This window comes from Cricetulus griseus, assembly GCF_003668045.3.
Source record: "Cricetulus griseus strain 17A/GY chromosome 1 unlocalized genomic scaffold, alternate assembly CriGri-PICRH-1.0 chr1_1, whole genome shotgun sequence".
In the NCBI taxonomy this organism is placed as follows: Eukaryota; Metazoa; Chordata; class Mammalia; order Rodentia; family Cricetidae; genus Cricetulus; species Cricetulus griseus.
In genome coordinates this window covers 187,488,508-187,501,334 of record NW_023276807.1, presented here as the reverse complement: position 1 = coordinate 187,501,334, position 12,827 = coordinate 187,488,508, and the positions used below count along the sequence as shown (strand labels likewise).

Here is a 12,827-nt window from a genome sequence, read left to right as displayed (position 1 = left end):
TATGTTCCTTGGGTTGGAGTTTTCCTTCCAGAGCCTTCTGTAGTGCTGGATTTGTGGATATGTATTGTTTAAATCTGTTTTTGTCATGGAATATCTTGTTTTCTCCATCTATAATGATTGAAAGTTTTGCTGGGTACAGTAGTCTGGGTTGACATCCATGCTCCCTTAGTGCTTGTAGGGTATCTATCCAAGACCTTCTGGCTTTCAGAGTTTCCATTGAGAAGTCAGGTGTGATTCTAATTGGTTTGCCTTTATATGTTACTTGGCCTTTTTCCTTTGCAGCTCTTAATATTTTCTCTTTATTCTGTAGATTTGGAGTTTTGATTATTATGTGTCGGGGGGACTTCTTTTTGTGGTCCAGTCTGTTTGGTGTCCTATAAGCTTCTTGTACTTTCATAGGCATATCTTTCTGTAGGTTGGGGAAGTTTTCTTCTATGATTTTGTTGAATATGTTTTCTGTACCTTTGAGCAGTGTTTCTTCACCTTCTTCTACACCTATTATTCTTAGGTTTGGTCTTTTCACGGTGTCCCATATTTCCTGGATATTTTGTGTTAGGGATTTGTTGGACTTGAGGTTTTCTTTGGTTGATGAATGTATATCCTCTAGCGAGTCTTCAATAGCTGAGATTCTCTCTTCTGTCTCTTGGATTCTATTAGTTATACTCATGTCTTTAGATCCTGATCGTTTATCCAGTCTTTCCATTTCCAGCATCGCCTCATTCTGTGTTTTCTTTATTGTGTCTAATTCAGCTTTCATGCTTTGAACTGTTTCAAGAGCTTCCTTCACTTGTTTGGTTGTTTTATCTTGGGTTTCTTTAGCTTCTTTAAGAGATTTGTTTATTTCTTGAATTTTTTGGTTTGTCTTTTCCTCTATTTCATGTAATTTTTTGCTTGCTTTTTCTTCTATTTCTTTAAGGAATTTTCTTGTTTCCTCTTTGAAGGTCTCTATCATCTTGCTGAGATAATTTTTAAGGTCCATCTCATCTTCATGCACTATGTTGGGCTTTTTAGGTCTTGCTGGAGTGGAGTCCCTAGATTCTGGTGGTGTCATATTGGTCTTTCTGTTGTTGAGCGAGTTCTTATTCTGTCTTCTTCCCATATCTTTTCCCAGTGAGTGCAGGTAGGATCTCTCTATCTCCTCTTGTTACTCTGTAGTGTGTGTGGGCCAGGAATTCAATGTCCGAAGCTCTGGATGGTCTTGCCTCTCCTCGTAGTCTCCTCACTCTGAAGGAATTAGGCCTGGTCTGGTCTGTGATGAGTTGGCGGAAAGGCCGGCCTAATTGTTTTTTAACAGTTTATAACAAGTTGGAAGCTTTTTCTATGATTAGGATTCTAAAATTTTATCCCTGTTGAGATTGTATCTTAAAAATTTGTATTGAGTATTTAATATAGATTTTAAATATCAAATGTAAAACTTAAATAATTACCATCATACAATGGAAGTTTATTGTTTATTCTTTCAGTGTGAACCATTAAAAAACCATTAAAAAATATCAGTTTTTTCAGTGACTAAGGTTTTAAAAATAGCCAAAGCTTAATAAAGTTGGGGAAGACAATGAGGCTAGACATAACATCTTCAAGAGAGTTCTGTCAGCCTGAATGAACCTTAGGAGTTTCTAAGCCTTATTCATCAGTGGCATGTGGTTGTTGCTGCAGTCTCCATCCACTCTGGCAAATCTGAAGCTTCCTCCACACACTGTTTAGCTGGGGCATCAAGAGGAGCTCCTAACCACACCTCCACCACCAGGAGGGTCTCTCAATTCTGCTTTTCATCAGATGGCCCTCATCTACATTGTCATCCAGGATGAGATATGAGACATCTGCTCCAAATCTGACAATAAGTGATGCTGGGGCAGGATCTTGAACCCACGAATTGCTTGCATGGATGTCTGGCATCCTAAGGCAATTAGCATGTCTACATCATGTGTTTGTCCCTACTGCTCTCCTGAAATGTCTCTCTCTGCTTGGGGGTGATTCCGTGAAACTAATACAGCACACATGGATAGAAGGACAAAAGTGCAGGTGCTGGGGCCATGGCTCCTCCAGTTTCAGGTGGAATCTGATGCTCTCTTCTGGCCACTGCTGGAATTGCATGCAAGAAGTGTATAGCCCCTCAGCAGTCAAAACGCTCATACAATATAAATAAAAGCAATAAATCTTAAAAAAAAAAAAAGCAAAACCCTGAACTGAAGCATAGTTAAGCCCAACAGAACAACAAAAATAAAAAACAATGTCAGAACTATCTTAGAATTCATTCTGTCCGCTTGTGGTTACTAATGATGCTATATTTAAAGGAAACCAAACACACACAGCCCTGGTTTTCCTAATTTATTTTTTTAAACAGTTTATTGATTCTCTGTTGGTTTCACATCGTGATCCTCCTACCCATTCCCTCATATCTGTGCTCTTCTCTTTAAACCTCACCCCAAAACAAAATTTAAAGAAACACAAAACCCAAAACTAAAAACAAATACAAATCTAGGTGATGGGGCTGTAGTGTGACCCAGTGAGTCGCACATGTTTTGGTCCATACATGTTTTCTTGTAATTGTTCCAGGCCTCTGGCTTCTCTACACTAGAGATAATGGACCTTCACTTATACTCTTCTTGGATACCTGTTGTTCTCTGTGTCACGGAGATCCTGCTGCTTTTGATCTGCAGATCCCAGCCCTTCACATGCTCCAGCAGTTCCTAGATAAAGAGAATGTTAGTTTAGATAACTCATACCCAGCTTCTGGGCCTGGATTGTACCTGTTTGGTTTCCCACCACCTTTCCTCATGTGACCACCCAGACAAGCTCTTCAGCACAGCTCCAGCTAGTTCACCCAATACAGCAGGAAAAGGAAAGAGGCCAATTCTCCTGCTCTCATGCCCTCCCACCTGGCTCACACATATTAAGACCACAAGGAGCCAGCTCTACTGTTTTACCCAGTTAAGGTGGGGGGCCTACTCTCCCAGTGCTGCAGTTGGTGAGAGGCTGATCCAGCTATTCCATTCTCATGACCCAGATGCCAACTCTCCCACCAGCTGCAGGTGGTCTGTGCTCAGGTGGTGCAGGCATCTTTCCCTCACCCTTGCCAACACAAGACAGAAGTGGTGACTTTTGCTCTCACGCCATCAGGGCAGGGCCACCAGCACCCCACCAACAGGGTCAATTCTACTATGCTGCTTATTCCGGGTGCAGGACTCAGTCTCTCCAGTGCTATAGTTGGTGAGGACCTGGGCCAGTTCTCCCTAGTGCTACAGACACCACTAAGATACAGGAAGAAAGGAGAAGACCACATGCCTCCCCCAAAAATTGACAAGGAGAACCATTCACTTGGCATTAGCACTGGGCACTAGTCCTTAAAAGCTGCTTCCTACCTGCCATCTCACGTGACCCCTGCAAAGCACATGAGCCACAGACTTCTGACCTCATCCATGAAATCTCTGGGCTATTCCCTAAGTAGCTCCCTGCATAGCAACCCTCCTCGCATAAAGATATGTAGGTGTGATATGTGACTGACCCATCTCCCTTAGTGGACCACAGCTTCTATCAGAACAGGAAGGTTTGCTTGCCAATTATCCAGGGTCTTGAAGAAGATAACGAGAGAGAGAGAGAGAGAGAGAGAGAGAGAGAGAGAGAGAGAGAGAGAGACTTGTGAATGATCTCAGAAATGAATAATTGAATGGTACGTAGGTGGGAGTATGGACGTCTGGGTAGATGGTTACATGAGTGTCTCTATTTAAGGTTGGACAGGTGGGCAGCCTGCCCCCACTGCATCAGCTTATCTGATCCTGCTCAGCACAGGGGTCACAGATGTTCTCATGGACCTCCTTAAAGAGTTTCTTCACCTCCTCATAGGACTCTTGCAGGCCAATCTGCTCCTCTAACAGCTTTCTGTTCTTGATTCTCAACACATGTGCATTTTTTTCAGTGGCGTTAAATCTTGTAGAACCAGGCTGTTGAGGAAACTGAACAACCATCCAAAAATGATGAGCCCCATCCAGCCTCCATTTTCCATTTCTACTTCCAAGTACCACCATCCCAGAAAAGTCCCAGGCCCCCAGATAGCCCAAGAATGGAGCTCACAGTAGCCAACTCAGCATCACAAAGAGGCAGGACCAATCCAGAGAATAACCAAGTTCTAGAAAGACTCAAACTACTTCTGAAAACCATGGCACCAAAAGTGATAATGTGCCCCTGAGAACAGGATGCAGCCCCACCCTGGAAAACATCAGCAGGTTGAGGGCAAACACCCACTGAAGCAGGGCAGAGGTCCCAACCACAATAAATTCAATCTATGGGCCTATGGAAGCCAGGTCATTAAAATCTGGACCCCTGAGGCGGTGGGGTGCCTGACATCCCTGTTTTGAAGTAAACCATTTTCGTATCTAAGGGCTTCTGAGGCTGGCAGGACAACATTGTCTGCTCAGTGTCTTTTCACACATGGCAAAACGGAGTCCAAGAGTCACAAGTCCAAGGTCCACAGGCAGGCTGCTTGCTAAGAGGCAGACAGGCCAGAACCAGAGCCTCACTTTGGGTGGAACAAAAAGAGGGCAGAATCAGTCCCTCCCAAGCTGCATCAGGCACATACATGTAGGACTCATTCTCCTCAATCAGCCACTTGCACTTGTTCAAGGCCTCACTGATCTCGATGGGCAATTTCTGCAGGTCCGACATTACCTGCTTATGCTCCCTTTGCAGCATCTCAAGAGATTCAGCCTGTGGTAGAGAAAAGAACCCCATAAACACAGGATTCAAGGATCATATGAAAACATGTGTGTCCTGGACAACCTAAGCCCAGGAGATGCCACAGCCTGGCACCTATACACTGGGAACCCTGGGTGCTTATTAAAGTTACTATCCAGTCCCCAGGCCAGAAGAGGCAGGGTGTTCAAAGGGAGTTATCCAGGGCTGCATGAGCACCCTCAATGGGCTTCGTGCTATAGATTAGCTCTTTAGGAAGTTCCCAGGAGTCTGAACCATATATCTGGCCCATGGTTACCTTCCTCCTGTCTGCAGAACCAGGATTCTCATTCCAGGGTTCCTATTGCTACACTATGTACAAAAGCACACAATTGGTCTTTCCAGGGAGGGGTCCCAACTTCAGAATGACTTTATAAACCCCACAGGGGATTCCAGTGTTCCATCGTGGTGAGCATAGTGGCCAGGAGTTGTGCTGCTCAAAGTGGAGAGCAGCCTCAGCACTGGCATCCCCTAGAAACTGTGATAATGGCAAATCTTCAGGCCCTGCCACAGACCCCAGACTCCCAGGAGTACACACATACACACACGTCCTCTACCTCCCCACACAAACCATATACAATCAGGTTGCCCATGAAATGCAAGGAGATGGCATTTCTCAGAGTATAGGGAAGTAAACCAGACAGGAGTAGTGAGGAGCTATAAGCCTTGCAGCCATAAAGTGAAATTGATGAATGGGACCAGGGTCCTCCAGCTCTGACAGCAGCTTTCAGCACACAATCTGCTGATGAAGTACAAAGACTCACCACAAAACTCTCAGTGCCTTGCATGTTGCACAAGACAACACATCTCATGGCCTCTTGAAATGCATTGATTAGAGATCACACACTACTGCCCTATCCTCACACTGTGATTCAGGCTACAGGCTCTGCTTTTCATTTGGAGGAAACAGAAGAAACTGTGAACCCACCTCTCTCCTACCCAGGCTCCATGTTCTGCCTCTCTGGTGCACTCAGGAAAATTAGTTTAGGCACCAGTACGCCATGGAGGTATAGCCTCCTGATCCTTAGGAATGCTTGGTTTGACACTGTGGGTCAAGATAGTCAGCAGAGAACTGGAAATAATGACTACCTGTTGTTCAAATTCTTGTTGATATAATTGTCCAAGATTCCACACAGCTCAATTTGCTCATATGTCACACTCTGTTGCTGAATGGTAAGTTTCTCCAACTCTGTCATCTGCTGATCCTGCTCAGTGAAGGTGGAGAGTTGGGATGGTGCCTCCCCAGTAGTCCCTGCTGGTAGATAAAGACAGATGAACTTAAATTCTTCAATGGCATAGAACTAGGAGAGTCCATGTTGAGTCCCACAAGGAAGCCTAAGGAAGAGGAAGTGCTAGGGACCCAGTGCAAAGATCAGGGCAGATACCCTCAACCTGGGGTCTGAGATCTATGTCTGTAATTCACACACCATGGACAGGCATATGTGTCACTCCCTAATACAGTCCTGTGGCTCTGGTAGTCATAAGTGGCCTGGCCATATGGATTTGGAGTTCAGTGTCATGTCATATCTGATGTGATGCAGGTAAATCCTGTTGTCCCTAGAACTTAGCAGCACCATGTCCTGATCATGTGTCCAGGACCAAGGCATCTGAATATCAAAGGCCCTGTTACATGGCCAGGTGAGTTTCTCTTCCTTCTTATTGGCATCAGGTTCTCATGGAAATTTAATGAATCCACTTATGATGAAGTGAAGCAATACCCTATCCAGAGAGGGACACCAAATTAGTCAATCTGCTCCTCCTGTCTCAATTTGCTACTCAAAAGAAATGAAGGCGCTCCCAGTAAAACAACTTCAGTCTGGAAAATTCATGGCTCTCTTAAACTAACCATCAGAAACTCTAGACTCTCGATCTTCTCTTTAGAAACTCAGAGGAGGAGGATAGTCCTATTGCTCTCCAAAGCTCCCAGCTGAGCGGCACTACCAGAAGGTCCAGATCTAGTTCACCTCCTCCAGGAAGCTCCCAATCCCCCTGCTCAGAATTCACTGTGCTTTCTCAAGAAACATTTATTTCTCCATGTTTTCCATTCTCTCTCCCAAGCAGCCTTCTCAGTCTTGCCAACATGTCTATGGGCACTGAACAAAAAATCCACAGGCATTTGGTATTGCCACAACACTGGTGACATCACAGAGAATACCCAGGCTCTCCAGGATACAGTAGAATCTCCAGGGAAGGGACTATTAGGGTCAGAGTCAGCAGCCCTCAAATATCTACTAACTGGCTCTTCTGCAATTCACCTGAAGCCATGTGGCCCTTACCAGGAGCCTTCCCATAACGCAAGGGAAGATCTCAGTATCTCCCCCTTACACAGCAACAGATCTCTCTGTGCTTCATTGGAATATTTTCACTACTTCAAGTGTGGGAATTTGAACACTCTGCTCCAAGCACAGGCCAGGAAATGGCTCATCACTTCTTGAGATCTCTAATTAATAGCATGAGAAACAGTGGTTGCTAGGGAATCAGATCAGAATGGTGGGAAGGAAAGAATAGTCCTCTGATGTGAACAAGCACATTATGAAGAATCCACAAGGTTGTAACAGCATGTGGGTGTGGTGGGAAATTGTGGGTGTCCTATGAAAACAAGAAAAGCCCCAGAGTTAATGAGGAAACTTCCCTAAATCATCAGCAGAATACTGTCCAGCCATCATGATGTTAGCAAATGTGTGGTCAACTAGTGACATGTCAGAGTGGAGATGCCAAGGACTGGGGCTCTCCATGTGAGCCTCAGACACAAGAGCAAACACTCCCAGGAAGAGTGATGGTCCATTCCTGCACTCAAGATTAAGGAAAGAAGAATGGCTAGTGAGAGGCCTGACACAGATATGGAAAGGCATTTTGGGGGAAATCAAATGTGTCACAGTCATGGGGAGGGTAAGTAGTGTTTTATTGCTACAGAGCTTCACCAATAGCTACACAAAAGCAAATTCCTTGATCTGGAGCTACATGTGGAATACACTTGCTCTTAGGAAAGGTGCCACAGCCAGCTTAAATTACAATATTCACTGGAGCATGATAAGGGCAGGCACAGTGTTGGGAGCCATAAGTTAAGGGGCCATTCAGAGCAGTGGAAACTACAGGTCCTTGAAGGACTTGCCACCTGGCAACTGCTGCCCCTAGCTGTTCTATTCCTGGAAGAGATAAGCAGCTCCGAAGACAAGAAACATAGGAGGCTTTCAGGTAACAGGCATTTTTTAGATAGCCTTATGCAAAACACCAGGTGCATTAACTCCCTGCTCCCTCCTCAGTTCCTCCTCCATGCGGCCCTGCGGTCCATCCCGGGAGCCCCACCGCCAGCGGCCTTGCTCCCTTCTCCCTCCTCCCTCCCTCCCTCTACATTCCCTCCTTGCCACATCCCTATATAAGTCTTATTATTCCCTCAATAAAGTGAGACCTTGACAACAGAATTTTCCTTGGTCTCCTTTCTTTCTCTCGCCCATGATATCTTTCAGGCAGTACCTCTTCAGACCCTGGAATAACTGGACCCGAGGGACAGGTCAGCAAAGGTCACAAGAGGACAGATTATTAGGGGTCATTTGCACTACAGCTTTCCCAGAGCCCCTCTTTACACTTTTAAATTTACTGACAACCCTGAAATAAACAGTTAGCACCATGTTCAGCCTGGATTGTAAATTCTCCAGATGTTTGGACCATGGCTTCATACATGTACTTAGTGGTTCCCCAAACAAATAAATTACATGGGTAAACTGTGTCCTTCCAGAAGTTAAATCACACTGACAAGCCATGGCATACAAGGTTAGCTATCTCCATAATACCCAGTTCTAGAAATCAAGGGACAATGCCTGGTCTACACACTACTTCATCTCAGCCAAACCTGACACACTGAAGGATGTGCAGGAAATGTCTGATAGATGAGACTTTGCCCTAGCAGGTTTGCAAACCCAGATTGAGTCTCCCACTGTGTGGATGTGAGTTCTCCCATCTCTCTATAAGGAGGTGGATGTCTCAGAAGTGAGCTGGTCTCCACCGTCTCCCTGCATGAGGTGACCCATGGGACAGCCCACTCTAGCTTATTCACAGCTTCAGAGTAAGGACCTTGGCTGAGGAGTCCTTCAGAGCCATGTGTTTTCAGAAGCCAGGAGAATATTGCTACTGTCACAATCTCTCAGGTGCTGTAGAGATGCCCACGTCACTTGTTCTATGCTTCAGAGTCTCATGTTAATAGAGAAGCCATGCAGGGACCAAACAGAGTCACCAGATTCACAAAGGCATCCTTACTAAAAAACCAGGACACCCAGAGCTGTCAGAAAGGGGACAGTCTCAGTCCAGGTCCACTGGCTCTAACAGCTCTCAGGCTGAACTGGAGATCTGTGTGCCATCAACAGCTGGTAACTCAGAAATCTTAGGGTCAATGCAATATAAGAGCGCATGGTGGCTCCGGCCCTGCTAGTGACTGTCATGTAAACTATGAGGACCTCAGGCTTTGTCAGGGCACTCTCCTGTCCTAACTATTACTGGTACACAACCTAAAGCACTGCAGTGGGGGAGAATTCAGTCATTGTACTGAAATCTCAATAATGTCTCTGTGCCTCTCTCTCCATTCAGAGTGAAAGCACAGGGTCCTTAGCACAAGGGCTACAGCCTTGTCAATTACTGACTCAGCCAAACTACCATCATGAATCCTTGATCTGGCTCTACTCTTTAGGAGCCCAGAGAAGCAGAATAGGCCTCTTGCTTCCCAGAAGCTCCCAGTTCCTGAGCCCCAGCCCTGGAAGGCTCAAGCCTACCCACATCCAGAAAGATCCATAACCCCTTCTCTGAACTCACTGTGTCTTCCCCAGGACCATTTGTTTCTCCATGTTTTCCAGTGAGCCTGCTTCCTTCTGCCTCACTCTGGTCTCTCCATGGTGTCCACTTGCTCTCCCAAGTAGATGTCTAAGTCTTGACATCATGTCTATAGGCGAACCTTATAGGCACTGAACGAATGTCCTAAGGGCACTTGGTGTTGCTACAACACTAGTGACATCACAGGGAATTCCAAGCTCTCTAGGATACAAAGGAATGTCCAGAGAAGGGCCTGCTGATGTCATGGGGCACAGCCTTTGCCTCCTTGTTAATGAGTTCTCCCTGAACTGACCAGAAGCTGAGGTTTCCTTTCTAGGAGTCTCTGCTGTTCCACAGGGGAAGCCATTCTGTCCTCATCCTTCCAAAGCTAGAGATTCTCTTTGCTTGACTAGAATCTTTTCACTATTTCACCCGCAGGGAGCTGAAGACTCATTTTATAAACACTGCCCACAGTTTGCACTTCCACTCCTTCACAACCATACACAATAATATGAGAAATAACACACGAGGAGGAATTAGGTCATGATGATGAGGAAGTGGAGGGTTGAGTGCTCTGAAATGAACAGGCACCTGGGGAAGGCTAAGGTAAAGGAAAGGTGGCCATTGAGAATCTGTGAGCTGAGACTGTTATGAGAGCCAAACTGCTCTAGAATGTCCTCTCTTCATGCCCGATTAGTCAGTGCTCTCTAGAGTAACAGAAGTTATAAAATGAATTTCTGCATAAATACAAGGGGATTTGTCGGAATGGATTACTGGTTGTGCTCTAGTTAAACCAAAAATGGCTGGCTATGATGGAAAGTCCAAGAGTCAAGTAGTTGCTCAGTCCACACGGCTGGGTGTCTCAGCTGGTCTTCAGTATATGCTAGAATCCTAAAGTAGTAGGCTATCTCAACTAGATGATGAGACAGCCTTAGTAGACTTCCTAGGGGGGGACTTACCCTCTCCATGAGGCAGATTGGAGGAGGTGGGGAGTGAAAGGTTTGGGAGAAAAAGAGGGAAGGAAACTGGGAATGGAATGTAAAAAATAAAAAAAGAAACAAAAAATATGAAAAGAAAAATGTAACAACAACAAAAAAGAAGTAAATACCATCTTTCTCCTGTCAGAATGTCTAAAATCAAAAACACCAATGATAACTTCTCCTGGAGAGGATGTGGAGAAAGGGGAACACTCCTCCACTGCTGGTGGGAGTGCAAACTTGTACAGCCACTTTGGGAATCAGTACGGTGATTCCTCAGGAAAATGGGAATCAGTTTACCACAAGATCCAGCAATTCCACTCTTAGGCATATACCCAAAAGAAGCACGTTCATACAACAAGGACATTTGTTCAACTATGTTCATAGCAGCATTGTTTGTAATAGCCAGAACCTGGAAGCAACCTAGATGCCCCTCAACTGAAGAATGGATGCAGAAAATGTGGTAATTTACTCAGTGGAGTACTACTCAGCAGAAAAAAACAGTGGAATCTTGAAATTTGCAGTCAAATGGATGGAACTAGAAGAAACCATCCAGAGCAAGGTAACCCAGTCACAAAAAGACAAACAGGGTAGGGTATGTACTCACTCACATATGGATTTTAGACATAGAGCAAAGAATTACCAGCCTACAATCCACACCACCAGAGAAGTTAGGCAACAAGGAGACATGTATGTCTCTAAGAGAGACATACATGGTCCTCTGTCGAAGGGGAAAGGGACAAGATCTGTGCAAATTGGGTGCGTGGCGGAAGGGGAGAAGGAGCTAGGAGAATGAGAAGGAGAGAAGAGGAGGGGTGAGGAGGACATGAGGGAGCAGGAAGGTTGTGTAGGGGGAAGAATAGAGCAAAATAAGAGATACCATCAGAGAGGGAGCCAGTATAGGTTTAAAGAGAAATCAGGCACTAGGGAAATGTCTGGAGATCTACAAGGATGACACCAACTAACCATCAAAGCGACAGAGGAGAGGCTACCTTAAATGCCCTCTCCTGATAATGAGATTGATGACTGACTTATATGCCATCCTAGAGCCTTCATCCAGCAGCTGATGGAAGCAGAAGCAGACACCCACAGATAAACACTGAACTGAACTGGAATCCAGCTGCAGAGAAGGAGAAGTGATGAGCAAAGGGGTCAAGACAAGGCTGGTGAAAACCACAGAAACAGCTGACTTGAACAAGGGGGAGAGCTCTTGGCCCCCAGACTGATCACTGGGAAACAAGCATGGAACTGATCCAGACCCCACGAATGTGGGTGTCAGTGAGGAGGCCTTGGAAATCTATGGGACCTCTTGTAGTAGTTCAGTACTTATCCCCAGCATAGGAATGGACTTTGGGAGCCCATTTTACATAGAGGGATACTCCCTCAGCCTAGACTCATGGGGTAGGGCCTAGGCCCTATCCCAAAGGCTATGACAGACTCTGAAGACCCCCCCCCCATGGAAGACTTCATTCTCCCTGGGGAGCAGAATTGGTATAGGATAGGTAGTGGGGGACAGGGGAGAGGGGAGGGAGGGGGAACTGGGATTGACATGTAAAACAATCTTGTTTCTAATATAAATTTTAAAATGGAGAAAAAAAAAGTAGTAGGTGCTAGGCGGTGGTTGTGCACATCTTTAATCTCAGCCCTCGGGCGGCAGAAGCAGGCAGATCTCTGTGAGTTCAAGGCCAGCCAAGTCTACAGAGCAAGTGCCAGGATAGGCCCCAAACCCTGTCTCGAAAAACCAAAAAAAAAAAAAAAAAAAAAAAAAAAAAAAGAAAGAAAGAAAGAGAGAAAGAAAGAAGTAGGCTGTAATGCTAGTGAAGGAAGGGATGTGCTAACAAGGAAAGAGCAAGCAGGCAAAGAGGAAAACCTTCCTTCTCCCATATCCTTCTACTAACTTCCAACAGAAGCCATGGTCCAGATTATATTTGGATTAAAGGTCTCTGTTAAAGGTATGACTTCCTACCTTAAAGATCAAGACTAGAAGTAGCTCTTCATACTTCCAATGAAGCAGAATCTCCCATATGTGTGCCCTATAAAGTTTTTGGTTTTAGTTAATACCAGATGTAGTCATGTTGGCAACAAAAAAGCCATATCACATTAGTATGCCCCTCTTCAGTAATAATATTCTTGAGCAAATGGCTCCTAGAAGCCATTAAGCGTACCCATTTCCTGCTTGAACGCCAGGCTCCATGCTGGAATAAATATAAGGGAAGAAGACCCCAGGTGTACTCAGAGAAAGAGGAAGTGAGGCATAGGGCAGCTGCACTGAGGTTACAGGGTGCCAGAGAATGTGGAAGTATCAGGTGGCTCCCCAAAATT

General features: G+C 45.3%; 1 pseudogene; it reads right to left on the bottom strand.

The window, feature by feature from the left end:
* Positions 1-2,341: 2,341 nt before the first annotated feature.
* LOC118239578 lies at positions 2,342-5,990 on the bottom strand (annotated as a pseudogene).
* Positions 5,991-12,827: the final 6,837 nt, after the last annotated feature.